At 43.0% G+C, this 12,113-nt stretch overlaps 1 protein-coding gene across 12 annotated transcripts in view; it reads right to left on the bottom strand.

The window, feature by feature from the left end:
* The window catches only part of MSLN (mesothelin), a 77,790-nt gene that overhangs the window by 30,959 nt on the left and 34,718 nt on the right, over positions 1 to 12,113 (bottom strand). For 4 of the 12 annotated variants that reach the window (XM_075768179.1, XM_075768173.1, XM_075768175.1 and 1 more), the window contains 2 exons: positions 2,445 to 2,693; positions 48 to 130 (listed from right to left, as the gene is read on the bottom strand). The gene's annotated coding sequence lies outside the window, so the exon portion shown is untranslated. Of the gene's footprint in view, positions 1 to 47; positions 131 to 1,546; positions 1,653 to 2,444; positions 2,694 to 6,512; positions 6,633 to 12,113 lie in introns of those variants that run through there. The other 8 variants (XM_075768174.1, XM_075768176.1, XM_075768184.1 and 5 more) reach the window with 5 other exon arrangements.

Below are 12,113 nucleotides of genomic sequence, written 5' to 3'. Positions count from 1 at the left end.
TGGGATTTTCTCCTGCTGCCACTGGAGGTCTCTGCTAAGTCACTCACCTGGAGAAAAAGCCATGGGGAAGAAGCTGTTCTAACTAAGCTGGAGAGTTCACAAAACAGTATCCATTCTTGTGGAAACTCTACTGGAAAATATGCAAGACAAATGTTAGTAATTTCTGTTATTTTTTTCAGTCATACATTCTTGTACTTCTGATTTCATTTCAATCCGGAACAAAAACACATGTTGAATTGTGGCTCTTTCTCAGACAAAAATGTGTACCCATCACAACAGATGACCACATGGCCACAATTCCTGTATCTCAGTCCCTGACCATGTATGATCCAGCAAGTTCATTCCTTCTGTACGAGTATCTGCTGGTGACTTGTCACAAGAACAAAAGTAAAAACCTGCCTCCACAGCTCTGCCATCATGCTAGACAAATAGCTTATATGAAACTAAGTGGGATGGACTGATGTTATTGTCAAAGCTGCCTTAAGCCTACACATGGAAACTGAGTAATGTCTGCAACAGCTATTTCCAAAAAGATTTAATTGCTATTGGAAAAAAAAGAAAAAGAAGAAAAAAGGTCTTTAATTATTGCTGATTTAGTCTCCTTAGCACTATTATTTTTCAGCCTGTACTGTAAATCTTTCCATGGTGCTTGTTTATCCTCTACATCTTACGTTATACATCTAACAATACATTGCCCTTTGACTTGCCAAGGAAAAGTCCTTCTCTATCCCTAGAATAAAACATTGCCTGGCAAGAGTCTCTGAGTGTCTTGAGAACATGGTTCAAGAAAAAGTCACAGTTAGCAGGTCAGACATTGATTGAGAACTCAAAAACTTAGGAATCAGCCCAGATCAGACAAATTCATAAAAAACTGAGCAAATGAGGGCTTTCCAAAATTGGCCACTCAGGGCCACCTTCAGCCAATCCTTGTTGAAAATGGAAAACTGCTTCTCAGCGGATTTGATCCAGATTTGAGTCATCAATTGATTTTCAATTCTGGGCAGGGTGTTATATCACACCCTTCTAACACTGATGCCTTTGCAGGGCAGGAACTCATTCAGGCCTCCCACACCCAATGGTGGCTTCACAAGCATGCAGCACCTTCACAGCAGAGTAACTTCGCTGTAGTGCAATAATCCACTGCAAACCAGGAAAGAGACCACCCATGTCCCAAACCTGCAATCCAACGGCTACATGTCTGCACTAAGGGTCAGGGCTGGACTCTGTAATGCAGATGTCACTATACTAAATGCCAAATCTCAAATGCTTTTGTTGTAATCTCCAGCAATGTAAAGGAAACACCTCTCTATGTAATGGGCTATCGCTATGTAACAGAGCTATGTGAAATATTTTCCAAGGGTTGTCTTACTACTTTAGCTTTATCAATTACATAAATTCAATGGGCTCTGGGGTTATGATGTGGGATTTGGCCACTTTGGCCATCTTATTTGCTAACCTCAAGGGAACATAATTTGAAAATACCACATTCTACAAAATATGGACTGCACAGTCACTGTTCCCCACAGCCTGGGCAGAAAGCCCTGACCTGGGCACCAGTCCTTTGTGGAGAGCCTCTGTGTACAATATAATACACCATCTTTTTGGAGACAGAAGAGCTAGGCTTTGCTCCAGCTGATGTTGGGGAGTTTGACCTGAGATCAAAGAGGAATATATGGGTCTCACTCAAATGGAAGGTGAATTTTGCTCTGCTCTAGTTTCATAACCTGTGAATGGCAGCAAGGCTTAAGATCAAGAAGTGCCAAAAATTGTTTCTGTAGTACTGAACCCCCCCCAATTTGTGAAATGGTTACAGGCCTTTAAAGCTAGCAAAGGCCTCTCCCAAACATCCCTCAAACTTTGCCTGGAACAAAAGCTGGAGAACCAAGATATGCCTTGTTGGGATGCTGTGGGTCCAAGAGCCATCAAAAGGCAAGAGTGAATAAGAATAAATATCAATAAATGCAAAACTCAGCTCCATCACTAGGGAATTTCCTCTTGCTCAGAGTGAAACACAGAGGATCCTAGAATAAGGCTACATTATGCTGGACGTCACCCAACAAGCAATGATATGAGCCAAAGTCAGCCTCTAGCATCTCTGTGCTGAGGGCAATTAGGGAGTGGTGGCAAGTAACTAGATTTATCCATCCAAAGGTATCACTACAGTGCCTGTGACCATGCTCTCTACAAACAGTTGCTTTTTTCACTTCCAGCTGCTACATCTGGAGGTTTTCACCTCCACAGTTAAGCACCAAGTTAAGAAATGGCCTGTTCCAGGGTCTTGTTCACTCCTGAAGTGATTTAGAGCATTCCTGAGATGGGCAAGGACATGAAACCCAGATGTCATCTCAGCAGCACAATAATTCTGAAGCCACTTAATGCTCTTTTATGTTATGGTTCATTGAGATTCCGCCATGTGCTAAGGTACATCAGGAAACTGAGCTCACCTTTAGGCACAGAATTACATTCAAAGTGTGAGGAGAATAACATGCCAGGAGACAAATCCAAAATGGAAAGAGCCTCTGAAGAAAAGAGCTGGTTAACACACTGATGTTGCTGAGACCTGGGCTATGTCTGACAGCAGTACTGCAGAAAACAGTCGTGAGATCTAGCTTAACTTCCCAGATGAGGCACACGGCATCTCATGGCTGAAGAAGGAAATGAAGGACGTGTGATAGATTCTGCTCCAGGCCACACTGTGGAGACACAATGTCGAAGTCACTGAAGTGAGTAAATGACAATGGGAGTCAGATCCTTTATTTTTTTAACCAGTTCCACTGGCACCACAAAAGACTCACAAAGGAGGACAATTTTGTCACAGTCTTGTTATTGATAAAAAAGGGCAAGGCAGACAGATGGCATAGCAGCATTGAGGCTCACAAAGCTTTGGGAGATGAAGCATAGCAAAATATCTCAGCAATGAGGTATTTCTGAAAGACATTTTTCCCAGGTCATTCATTCTTGAGAAATAAATAAGCAAAAATTAACTCCAACTGTGCTGTTATTTATGTTCACCTTCCTTTCAGTTCCCTGATCCCATCAGATGGTCTGTGACACACTGTAACTCTCTTTCCCTGAGACTGTTGTTTGACACAATCCCTCTCAGACATATGGTGGTGGCTAAATCCTGGAGATAAAGGATTAGCTGGATGAGAAAGATTGTGCCAGCTTAGGGCAAAGTGAGAATTTCAAGCGGTCTTGTTTTACTGCAGCATATCCGTATGAAGACATCACCTGAAGAGTGATTTGCCTTTGCTACTGGTTTTAATATCAAGTTTAAGTTAAGCCCTGAGTAGATATGCAATAGGGTGTAATCCCCATCCCATTACAGTCCCTTCCCACTGGGTAGGGGGACCCCTATGAAGCAGTAAGTCAACAGAGTGGTTGTACTTTCACATTTGCTTGCCCCAGGAGCAGCTATCTCCCAACTACATCCCAGAACTGACCCCCTAATGCAGTAATTGTAATGGGCCACTGATAACAGAGTTAGTAATTTGTTACCAGCCTCTTCCTCATTGCAGAATTGCCCAGGGACTCTCAACTGGGTGGCTATGGGCCCCATACCTTGAGAGCTGCTACCACTGAGGACGGCACCGGTCCTCATTTCCATACAAAAGCCACCAGCAAGCTGATGGCACTCACCTGTGTGCTGCTTGGGGTGCAGAACACGACCTGGGGTGCAGGCACATCCTGCAGCACCCTTTCCAGATAACCAATGTGCCTGTAGACATCGGGTTATCTGGCAGGGTGCACTGCAGGAGAGACATGAAAACACCCCCAGCTCTGCTGAGCCCCTGTGACATTTGGACAGGGCTACCCACAAATGTCCATCGAGAACAGCGATGGTCATGGTGGGCACTCAGAGCTCTGAGCACCAGCTTGCTACACACAGAATTCCACAAAAAATGCATGCTGATTCATTTCAGGGATGTGATGGTTAAACTCAGGTTCATGTTCATATTTACAGATAGTTTTAATGGGCAGGAGGAAACAAACAGGTATGTTATTCCAAGCCTCTCACATGCATCTAAGATGGTATGTGTGAAGCAAAATACAGAACATAGTCTGGAAAAAACAAAAGAAATACCTGCCCCCAACAAAAAATTGCTGTAAAGGGCAAGATTTGTGGATTTAATTTAAAAATTCCTTTCACCAACAGAGAAGGAGGAGGTAAATCACACTGACAAATATTAAACATGAAGGAAAGCAACAAATAAAATCTATGTAGTTTACCTTAAAGCAACTAAAAATATAAAAGCTCTCTGGTTTATTGCTGTAGTTATAGAACATGTTTGTGCCCTGAAGTAATGCATGAGACACAACTCAGTGCCTGCGGAGTCAAATGTGGGATTGATTCCACATTTAAAGAAAGTTCATATCCTTGACCTCATGTAGGAAAACTGCAGCCCTAATACCTGATGCTACCTCTCACAATGCCCCAGAGAAAGCAGGAGTATGCAGACCATCCGCCAGGTTCCTGTTACGGGTAAATCTCAGTCCATGCTCATCACTCAGAACACCCTTCCCTACAGGGCAGCCTGCCCTGACGATATAAAGGTCCCTTCCAACCCAAAACATTCCATGATTCTATGATATATTTCCCCCAGGTATTTCCAAGGGGAGGATTTCCTGCTGAATAGGAACGTGTGAAGTCCTTAAGCCTAACCCCAGGGCCTTACAGTCACACCTTCCTGCTGTACTCATGCCGAGATCTTGCATGAGCAAAATGCTGCTATTCCTGCAATATAACAATGGGGGAAGGTGAGGTCTTTCAGCACATTAAGTAAGTTTGGGGTATGTGCTGTGCTTACAGATCAATAGGGAAGTAAGTAGGATTAAAAGCAAGCACACAAAAGCCCACACCCTCCCCCCCAAATTAAACTGTTTGCAGCCACAAGCAGACATATCACAAGGGATATCTTCTGGCATGGCACAAGGTCTGCCTTGCTCCTTGTGAGAGTCCTAGAGGAATGTAAAACCTCCTGGAGCTGGAGTGAGTGGCTTGGAAGAGAATGCATAGAGACCAGCTTTGAAAGATATAGGTGATAATAAATCAACTGTGTTCATATTAACATGAGCTTGGCACAGTCCTTACAAATGGCAACGATTAAAGGAACGATCGTGTATGATAAAGGATTCATGATTCACCTCCCCTGAAGCTAAATAGTCACCTTCCTTTCACTATTGAAACGAAACCGATCACATTGCAGAACTACATCAAGGACAAAGACAGAAACAAAGGACTTCCTCTTCCAAAACTGTCTTCTTGACATTAAGCCATGACCCAGAAAACTTCTTTAAATCAGAGATATCCAAGACGACAAACAGGTCTCACACCCATCAGCTTTCATCACTGTTTCTTAAAATCTCCCTTAGCACTCTGACCTCAAGCACAGGCCTGACTGCCCAAGGTTCAAATGGCTCTGGCTGTTCAGGTGGCTGCTATCTTCCCCCACCTTCCTGTATTGCCCAGCGGAGCAGCAGTCCAGCCCCTAGCAAACCCCTCTGATACTTCCGAGGTATTGACCTACCTCCTCTGAAGCAAAATCCCATCAAATCTTTCTGTTACTGAGCAGAAGCTGCCAAAGAAGCAGAAGGAAGCATCTTTCCACACATTAGGAGCTCAGGGATGGAATTTGTTGACGCAGGATATTAGAAATGCCAAAATGCAATCGAATTCATGGAAGACAAGTCCACCATGGGCCCTTAAACACAAAGATGCATCTCCATCCCCTGGCTTAGGAATTCCTCTGGCACAGACAGTTGAAACCAGGGATTCACAGGTCTAATTCAGAGGAGTCTGTTTGTAAGCTTCAAAGTTTTTACTATACAGAAGCACTTTTCCAAACCAAAAAAGAGATAGTTGAAGAAATAGCTAAGAAAAATCACATGAAAATGTAATGACTGTGAGCTTATTCAAACAATCCTTTTGGGTTCAGAAGTACAACATAACAGATTAGCCCATCCCATCACTTCAGAAGGCTCCAAACAAGTCTGCAAGAAAACTGTCCTTCCAGCTAACACAGGTTTAACACTTTTCTTTACACCATTACTGAGGAAATGTTTCCTGTACCAAATAGCAGAGTAAGTGCCTAACAACCAGTAATTGCTGCAGCAGTTAATTAAAACAGTGTTATGTGATGCCTCTTTATTGGCTAGTCATAACTTCAATAGCATGAGGCTACAGAGGGCTCTAATTCTGCCAAGTTCTGAGCTTTCCAAGGGATGCTAAACTGCCACCCACAAACCTACTTGGGAAAATAATACAGAAATTTTGTCTATGCAATTGCACTATCAAGTCTTCATCAATTCTTTGACCCTTCCCACTTAAAAGTTGTTCTCACTTTAAGGCAGCTCATTTCCATGCTGAATGGGTGGAGAAGGACAGAGACTACTACTGGAGTTCAATTTTTTTAACAAGTGACACAAGTTATGTGACACCAGAGGATACCTCAGGAAGGGCTGGGCCTTTGCTCCTTGGAACAGAGTCAAAGAAGTCACCTGGCATCACTCACCATGTCCCCTGTGATCAGCTGGATATCACCATATAAAAAGGTGACACTGGAGAAAGAGCTACTCCTGCAGTCAGTCACTGGACTACGTGCTGCTTTCTAGGATTCACGGGGTTCTGGAAGGACAAAAAGTAAGTTTTGGGAGGTATGACTGCTTTCTCTTCCAGCTAAATGATCAAGTTAATGATTATTTATGAGCAAATTGGTACTCGATGTAGGAATGTATGTGTTGCTGCTCTTCCACGTAATTTGGCAGAGCAACTGATCTCCAGTTGAACTGGATGTTGTTCTTGGCCAATTCCAGCCATTCCATTATCACTCTCAAGGTTTTTTTAAATAGCAAAGCAAAGTGCTCAGAGAAAAGATAGAGGCGGAAAGGCACAGTGAAAAAGATGGGTAAAATATTACACAATTTCAAAACAGTGATTGGTCAGTGGTTGTGGCTGTTCTAGGACAGGATACTTGAAACTTTGCCATATCCAGGCAAAGTATTACTACACTGAAACAATGGAGGGATCTGTGGCACAGACTATGTGCTGTGTTGCAGTGAGATATGTTACAGAGAAAAAAATATATTTGTATTTGAGAATTTCTAATATAAACAAGATCTGACTGTCTCTGGTCATCAAGCAAAATATGACAGCTGACAAAAAGTACATCAGGCAAAAAATGTAACAACTTAAGAAGAAAGATATTCTTATGAAAAACTACAATCAAATTTTAGGAGTCTCTTTTAGTGCTGGATGAACATTTCTGTTCACTGGCGATTAATACCAGCTCTGATTATTTGTACAAGGCACCCATCCCTCAGCCTGTTTCCTTTCACAAATGTTGAGGCCACTGAAATTTCCCTGGCACTAACAATGACGCCAGAAACAAGGTGAACCCAGGTCATCAACGCCATAATGCAGCTGCTGTTGGTTCCAAGGGATGTGAGCAGAGATGCCAGGAGAATCCTTTGCCCCGGAGTTTCACTTTCCAACCTGCAGCATGCACAGACCCAGCGCAGCTTTCCAATACAGCCACAGAGACAACTTACAGAGGTACATCCACTGTCAGAGAGCTTCCATTCACTCTGCAGGCACCCACACCTGCCCTTGGAGTGCACCTCAGGAAAGGCTGAAAGCCCTTACAGCGATTAAGGAGAGAGCTGGTTCCAGTGAGCAGTAAGGAAATCCACAGCCAGGCTGTGGATGTGCTCAGAGCACTCCATGGTTCTCCAGCTCCATTTGCAGAGTGCTGGTTCTGACAATCTGGGCAGTCAGGAGAATTTCCGCAGAATTTCAGGAGAGTATCTGTACTCAAAAGAGACAATTCACAGATCATTTATGCTTTTTTAGGCTTGAAAAGGCAATCCGCTCAAGAAAAGAAGAACAATGAAGGGAAAAGAAAGGCCACCGCTTTTAATTGCATTTATAACTTTAGTCATTGTAGGTAAGTCAATTCATCTCTACAACCATACTGAGCGCTGATTTCCACACAGTTGAATATACAGATTAAAGTGTATATTTGCACTTTAACAGAGCAAAGTGTCCCTGGTGTTGTCAAGACTCTGCAGTGTGGTTTGGGCTCCAGCACTGAACACACAGTGCTACATAACAAAAATAGCATGAATCATTAGGATGTATGCTCAGTATTAGTATATAATGGAGTACTTAAGAAAGATGAGCATAAACCAGTGAAGGATGAAAAATGAGCTTCATTTTACACTCCCCTGGTTTCTGTTCTTGCATTTCTGTGGGGGGTCTATGATAGAAGAAAACCAGTTTATTTCCATACATCTACCTATTTCACTTGTGGTTGTTTTTTTTGGTTTTTTTTTAGGACCATGTGTAAAAAGTTTAAATCAGGTATGTGTGTGACATCACTGAATGCTGTAAAAAGTTTGTTTCTGGGTTATTGGTCATAAAGCAGGTACTTAAAAGTAACATCAGTTTCCTGCAATAGCCACTTACAATAGGCAAAATCCAATTCTATTCACTCAACAACAGCCACTTAAGAGCAATCTAGCGCAAAGGAACCTCCATGAGGTTACTAACAAACACCTGCGATACCTCCCAGAGCTCCACAAACCCACGGGCTGATCTATTGGCTGAAATAAGAGTGCAGCTCCACCAGGACACTGACCTGCACCAGCCAAGCATCTTGTCAGTCTGTCCTGAACCAGGAGTGACCAGTCTGTTCTAACCAGCGGATACATGGTGGTACTGGACATGTTTCAACCCATCCCTATGGTCTGTCTGACGCAAACAGGGCAAGGCAATACAGGAATCATTGCTTCATAGCTAGCACCCTGAGTACACTACATCCTATTTCATGTCATGAATACTCTGTCCTAATTACTGCTTTCTCTCCTTTCTTTCCCCAGTGTCCAGCATTCCTCATGTGTAAGTAAAATTTTATTTGTATCTAAGGTACCATTTGTACACTTGAGATGTTGGACAGGGTCTAGGCACACAAAAGAGTAGAATGGAAGTATTGGCAAAGTTGATGCCCCTAGGAAATGTCCCTGAAGAGAATCCATGTAAAATTTCTGCATCACTTAAGGGCTGTCTAAAATATTAGTGTCATACATTTCTTTCTTCTTTTACAGCTCCAACATACTGCTCCTCTGAAAGCAGGTAGGCACCCTGGGAACAGGTATCCATACTGCCTGGGAGAGATTATGCTGGTGCTAAAATACCATCTCCCAGAAGCTTCACCAAGAGAATCTGAGCCCTCTGCAGTCCACCGAGCCCTTTCCTCATCAGACATTTAATGGAAAATGTTCAATGTTTCCTGCTTCCTTTCCAGTTCAAATCTAAGCTCCATCCTGAAGAGTGGTGACTGGTGCAGCCCTTCCCTCCAACAGTATGCCTGTGCTTCGGTAAGTCACTTCCAACAGGTCTCACCTACCAACTCCTCAGATATTCCTTTCTTGCTATTTTAAGACATTCACAGTCAAATCTGCCTTCACCTCCTTGAGCACATAAGATGGACTTGCTCTGAAATCACTCCCATCAGGCAAAAGGCAGCAAGCCTGGCCACTCCTCTTTCCCTAGAGGTTGTCTGTAGGAACAAGGAGAGCAAGAGAACTGCCAACTCTGACCCTGGACTTGTAGATCTTTACCCTTTTTCTGATGTAATGTGCTTGTGTCTGTCTCAGGGCATCAAGCTGACATCAAGGCAACTCTCCTCCATCCTCACATGCTACATCACAGACCCTACTGCTCTCCTGGACCAAGGGGCTTTCCTGCTCTTGTTTCAACAAGTCAACAGTGAAGTGCTGCAAACTGCTCTGAATGAAATCAGTGTGCAGGTAATATTAGCATCAGAGGGAAGGACCATCAGCAGGTCCCTCTTCAGACCATACACGGGCTCTTTAGCTTGGGCTGCATCCATAGTTGCTTGAGTATTTAACTGGTTTTTACCCCCGTGCTGCTGTGTGAGCAGAAACTATTCAATAGTTACCTGGGGAGTCTGCAGCCCCAGGTCTCTACTATATTGTTACTACAATTACACAAAAACGTGAGCACAAGTTTCAGTACAAACCAGCCTTCTCTTCCCTTCTTCCCCTCCAAATCCTCCTCAAAATTCTATTTTCCCATTCTTCTTAATGAGAACAGGAGAGGAGTCTGGCTACTGAAACGATCAATCTACTTCTTACTCAGCTGAACGCTTCCTCCTTCTCCTTCTCTAACTGCATTTACTTGTTCTCTCTGTTGAAGAGAGCACAGCCTACCTGAAACAAGTTACTACCTTTCAGCCCTGACATAGCTCTTGCCATTTCCATGCTCCTAGTACAGTGTCAGCACCAAGGAAAATAGGTTTGCTCAAGCCACCCTCAGGAGTAGTTTTTGAGGCAGCGAAGATGAACTCATTTGAGTTTACATATGGGGATTAAAAGCACAAAGGCAATTTCTGTATCTGCTCAGGAAGAGCCAAGTCGCTTACAGTTGGACAAGCACGGCAAGAACCAACCTGAAGACCTTGGGAAAAGGATGGCATTCTTGTCCCAGTGTTTGTGTAGAATCTACTACAAAAAGTTTCTGGTCTTGGCACTACACCTAAGCACTGAAATAATACCCATAATGAACTAGCAATACTTTCAGCACTTTCTGTCTTGCTTTCAGGTCTGCAGTGACCAGATTGCATCAGCCACCAAAGCCTTCATGTTAAACGCAGCATGGGAAGTTGTGAAGTCTGATCCTAAAGTCGCAAATGCAGGTTTCCTGGCCTCCTGGTTCCAGGAGACCCTGCATGCCTACCTTCCCTCCATCGGCACCAGCATCCTGGACTGCATGGCACAACTTCCAGTCACTTGCGATGGCCTGGCCACAGTGTATGTCTGGTCTAAGCTCAGGGTCTAATCATGGTATGCACAAGCCTGGGGTTTGATAGAACCAGGAAATACATTGCATTGCCAAATGATATTTTTTAAGACTTGAATTTTTATGTTTATTTTCCTGCCAGTTATATCTGTTCCTAATTTGTCTTATAAAGATCAATCCACAGAAAAGTTAAGATAGGGCTAGAAAAAAAATGAAAGACAGAACAAGATCCCAGGGCCCAGTGTGTGAAAGCTGCCCACAAAAAACAAGACAAATGCAGCACACTGTCCAGACGGTGCAGTGTGCTCACTGGAATCAGTGTCACATGATTGTATAGGATACAACCATATGTAATACTCACCTATGCCTCACACACCTTCACTGCTGTTCAGGAGGTACCTGTAGGCAGGTTTCTCTTCCAGCCATAAGAAAGCAGCATATATTTATTAGATATAAAAAACATTTTTTACTATTATATTCTGTGTCTCTTGGGAACCTCTCCCAGAGAGAGGAGCTGGTGGAAGAGGTAAGTGGAGACAGGTAGAAACTTGGAAGATGATGTGAAGCAGGATGGAGATGTGAAGAAATTAGCTGGGATATGAACAGGGCTCTACAAATTCACCTTAGAACATGAAGGGTTATCTCAGTTTCTATCATGCACCCAAAGAGAATTTCTAATGTTCAACTTAGAGAAGGAAGTGAAGGGAAATATGAGCTAACAAGTTGTTATTCATACCAGGAACTTGCAACAAGTTTTGTTTCATCTCTCCCTTCCAAATTCTAGGGTTCAAGCTCTGGACACTGTTTATTCTGAGATGGACAATAGCACAAGGCAACTGGTAGCTGACTGGATTAGAAGATTCCTTACCACACATGGTTAGTGATCAGTATTTACAGTCCAAATTTTCCTGGTGTAATTGCAAAAGATTCAACAGAGATCCTCATATAAACTACTAACATCTATTGTCTGCAAAATGAGAATTAGCTGTTAAGAAGATCAGATGATAAAGAACTCTAACTAAAATTATTCAGCAACGTGCCCATGCTTTCAGCAGCACAATGAGATCATTTAAATAGCTTTTCTGAACTCAGGTCAAACTATTATGTTAGAGGAGAGGAGATCAGTGACAGTGATGTTCTTCAGGTCAAATTCATCTTCATTTTTCCCAGTACCCTCCCTTCAAGCCTTTTCCATCTCCATGGTCTCAAAGGAGACTCGTCCTTATTTGTCTATCAAGAAATAACAAGTTATTTTGTGTTTTTAGTCTGTGAAAAAAAATCAGCAAAAGAGTGG

Source organism: Balearica regulorum, chromosome 15 (assembly GCF_011004875.1).
Source record: "Balearica regulorum gibbericeps isolate bBalReg1 chromosome 15, bBalReg1.pri, whole genome shotgun sequence".
Lineage (NCBI taxonomy): Eukaryota > Metazoa > Chordata > Aves > Gruiformes > Gruidae > Balearica > Balearica regulorum.
The sequence above is the reverse complement of the archived record's forward strand: the minus strand, read 5'-3'. Positions and strand labels throughout refer to the sequence as shown.